Below are 4,830 nucleotides of genomic sequence, written 5' to 3' on the forward strand. Positions count from 1 at the left end.
AAACACTGAAAGCAAAGGCCATAGAGGGCATTCGAACAAAGTTTGCCCTTGAGATTTTTGCCAATAGCTCAAGTTGTTAAATTTTTTAATTTGTTTATTCTTTTTCAATATGTAAATAACATTAACATTATTCTGTATCATTTCCATATTATTCTTTATTGTATCATTTACATATTATTCTTTGTATTCATTCATGTGATAAGCATATGGGTCCAATAAAAACAACATTGTTTTTTTCTTATTCATATTGAAATGCCCCATACTTTGATTTGGTGACAAATAAAGCTTATCGAATGTGAATTAAGGCATAATAAGGTATTTTGGGAACTAAGGAGACAAGATAAAATTTTTAGAATAAAAAATAGTAAAATATTAATATTTAATCGGATGTCGAAATCAGTCATGAAGAAGGATCATATGGTTGATCCAAGTGGGGGAGAAGATGTCAAGCCTGACTCTATAAAATACTTGTCATGACATACATGTGATGGATAACATGTTTGCATGCTAGGAGAGTCCCGAAAAATTTACAAAAGTCAGTATTGTACCTAGAGGTACAATAAAGTTGATTTAAGCCTTGAACTAGATCAAATAGAGAATTTAAGGTGAAATTGAGAATTTTAAAGTCCCAGAATGACTTAGAATGGTGATTCGGAGTTTGAGGATCAATTTGGAGTCAAACCGAAAATTTCACTATCTAGGGGCAAAATGATAATTTTGCCACTCGTGGACAAGATGGAAATTTTTTTAAAGATTTTGATCATATTTGACTTATTGGAGTATGATTTGAGGTTAAGCAGTGAAAAATTGTAATCCCGATATTTTTCGAAGCATAGTGGTAAAATGGTAATTTTGGCACTCTATGGGCAAAATTGTAATTTTACACATTCAACACTTGTCCAACACATGGATTTTACCTAATTTTATCATAGATAATTGAAGAAATTTATATGGTGGAGAGAGAAAGCTTAATAGTTAAGAAATGACACATGGACCAATATAAGGTGACATGTGTCAAGTTTATAACCAGTTATTATTTAACTTTAAATTTAGCACAAAATCAGCCCATTTTCTTCATATGACCGGCCAAAGGAAAACAAAAGGAAGAACAAAGGAAGAAAAGAAGAACAAGAACCCTAGGTGGGAAAATTCAAGAAAAAATTGGTGGATTTCAAGTAATCAAGCAATCAAAGGTAAAATTTATTGATTTTGACTTGTGATCTACCTTTCCCATGCATTTCTCCTTATTTTTCATGGTTAAATTTCATGTTTTCATGGTAAATTCATGGCTGGCCGAATGGGTATGGAGAGAGAATGATGTTAGATTGATTTGATTTCAAGTTATGTTAGTGTTTTTAGTTAGTTAGTGATGTGTAGCAAGAAAAGCCAACAAGAAAAATTCATTTTCTCCCATTACCCATAAGAGGCTGAATTTTCTAAGGAGAATATTGAGGCTGAAATTGATGATATTTCATAATATTTTGGTGATATTTGATGTTTGGTGAGGTTAGGAATTAAATGGGAAATTTTGGTATGAAAATTTGAATTTTTGCTCAACGTATAGACATGTGTGATTATTGACCCGGGATTGATAAATTGAATCTCATTCACAGTCACTGAGGTAATTTAGGTATAATTGGAGTGTAGAAAGTGAGAAGAATTGATTTGGAGTTAAATTGGAGATTTTAGCTAGTTAGATTGAGTATAGTGTGACTTAGGTCGAATATCACATTTAAGCGATTAATCGAACATTTTGCATTCCATATTATGCATTAGTCTAAATTAGTTTAATTTCGATTTAGTACCAATGTAATAAGTTTCTCGATTTTGTACTGTGTCAAGGTGGTGAGTCCTCCGACAAGGGCAAAGAAATTGTACCCGAGGATCGATAATCGAAGTACTTTAGAAATTTGACTTTCGAAATAGTGAGTAGCCTTATCATCATTTTAATTATCTAAAGTATGTTTTAATTCGGTTTTGGTGAAATTTTATGAAAATGAGTTAAATGACTAATTTTAGGTTTTATAAACAAAATGAGTTTAAATGAAAAGATTTTATAAATTGTCTTGAAAACGAAATAACGATTTTGAAAAATAGAGTAATTGGAGACCACTGTTATGTTGTAAACTTATGATTTGAATAAATGACTTATGTTGATGTGTTGGCATGACTAGCTGGGTTGTGTTTTGTGAACTGTATGAATTGTTCTATTTTACACTTGCATGCTGGATAGTATTATATTAACCCTGTCATGTTGTCAGAATTTTATTGTATGGTGGATTTAACTTGCTACAGGGGGCGAGTTTTCTGTGGACCAGCATATTAGAGGGGCACAGAATCCCGATATATTTTACCTCGGTTGGAAAGACGAGTAGGGTAACTCTCGAGGTATAACTTTTAGAGTTCACTTCACGCCAAACCACCACGTGAGGGGGAACTCGGCCAACGCCAAGGAACGGCTATGTTTTCAAAATAAAAACATGACTTTCTAATAGCCTTGGCGGACTCAGTTGGGATAGCCCTCGGCCAAGGTATCCCTTATAACTGAGTATGATAGTAATTTTTGGCATGAGCCAAGCTTTTAAGAAATTCATAAGCCATATTGATTACTGGAATTAAATAAATTGATTTCATTTGGTTGAAATAAGTTAAAAGATGATAAATTACAGTTTGATGAAATGTTTTAAATAGTCTCCTTCTACTCGACTTTAGATATTTTGAATGATGTCTGTTTACTCATTGAGATTATATAATCTCACCACCCTCCTTTTCACCCATTTCAGGCTCAGAATAGATTGTAGATAACTGATATCGTTGAGGACTTCAGTTAGAATTGCCACATCCAAAAACTGTAGGTTCATTTCTTTTAACACTTTTAGTTATTCGTGGCCCCACGTGTCACTATAAATTAAATTTTATACTTTGGTTACCTGTACTACTGTATGTAGGAATTTATTTTGCTTTTACGTTGTAAAAATTATTTATGCAGTGTTCTTAAAATATTATTTTATGAGAAAATTGAATGTTTTATTCAATATTTTTATTTTATTCTAACAGTCATAATTTCATTTTAAACAAATGTTTTAGACAGCCAAAATTATTTTTGATTATGAAATATGTCTTTCCACTTGCATACTACATTTTTAATTGATTTCAAAATTTTTGGAAAAAATGACCAAAATACCCCTATGAGATGAAAATTATTATTTTATTTGTTTTAAGTTGGAAACAGTTTAAAATCTTTTAGAACGTGGTATTTGGCAACAGTTACTCACAGGGGAAATGAGAAGTTGATATTAAAGCCTTACGGGGTTCCGATTGACAATCTAGGTAACGAGTGTCGATTGGGACAACGCGGTGGTTGTCACTGGCTCGAGGGGAGTACCGGGTTATGACACATATCGTAAAGTTTGTTAGTATTTTACATAATTTACATGACAGCGTTCATTCGTTCCCATATGCCAACCCCCCTTTGCTTCTTTACTTTATAGCCTAAATGATATGTTGAATTGCATTATGTGACATAGGGTTGTAAACAGTTGCTATTGAATTACGTGAATGGTGTGGATGGAATCGCGTCACCAATTGATATTGATTCGTGGGAGTATTTGTTAAGGAGTCACGCGAGTACTAAATTTTGAATCACGTCAGTAGTTAATATGGAATCGCGTCACTAATCCACTTAGAAGCGTGTGAGTAGTAAATATGGATCGCGTGAACCATTAAGATTTAGAATCACGTGAGTATTTGATATTGACTCCCGTTAATAGTAAATATGGAGTGGTGTTACTAGTTAATATGGAAGCGTGTGACATGACTTTTTTGTGGAATCACGTCACTAGTTTATATTGACTCGCTTGAGTAATATATGTGGAGTGGTGTTACTAGTTATTATGGAATGGTGTGAGTATTTATTCTAAAATCTTGTGAGTAGAAAAATAGAGTCGCGTGACTGGCTATTATGGAATTGCGTTACTATTTGATATGGAGTCGCGTGAGTAGTATATATGGAGTGACATTATGAATTCTTATTGAATCGTGTGACTAGATGATATAGGATCGCGTGACTAGTCACGCTTGCATCACGTGACTCACCTATTCTGTGTCTTGTTCTTCGAATAAGGGTCAACCAATTATCATCGACAAAACCAAAGCATAACTCAACCCCAAGCACCATCATAACAAGTCAATTATGAGAAATACAAACTACAGTATCCATAATCCAGTTATACAAACATTCTCTATTAGCCAATACCTACCACCATGTGATATGTCCCTAAACCGTAAGGGAAAGCATTAATCATTACCTGGTTCAATTGAAAAACCAATTGATGTTGCAGGTAGTTAAAGATCCAGTTTCCATTTCTTCCTTGATCGCAGGCGAGAGTATTCATCATCACCCATACGTTGGTCGCCATTGTCATGGACATTGGGTCTGTTCGAAGATGCAGCCATTGTTTAAGATAGTGCAAGACGGTTCAACTTTAGTGGTTCAACTTCTCTTCATCCTTAAACTAAGTTTGGAATGGTTGGAAGATGAAACGACAGCTATCGATAGATATTGGGAAGACTGGAATATGAACGAAAAGGTTGGAAGCTATCTTATGCCCTTTATGTTTTTTGATTACAACGGTTGACATTAAGAACAACTATTACTATTATTATACATCATTTTCTTGGCAAAAATATGAAGCAGGATGCCAAAATCAATCACGTAGATATTATTAAATTAAATATTTTGTGCTTTATTTAATGGTTTACAAAGAAATACAAATTATTAAGGAGTACAATGAATTTGATGATCCAACAAATGGGTAAAGTATTGTAATT

Source organism: Theobroma cacao, chromosome 3 (assembly GCF_053813885.1).
Source record: "Theobroma cacao isolate CCN51 chromosome 3, ASM5381388v1, whole genome shotgun sequence".
Taxonomy (NCBI): Eukaryota; Viridiplantae; Streptophyta; class Magnoliopsida; order Malvales; family Malvaceae; genus Theobroma; species Theobroma cacao.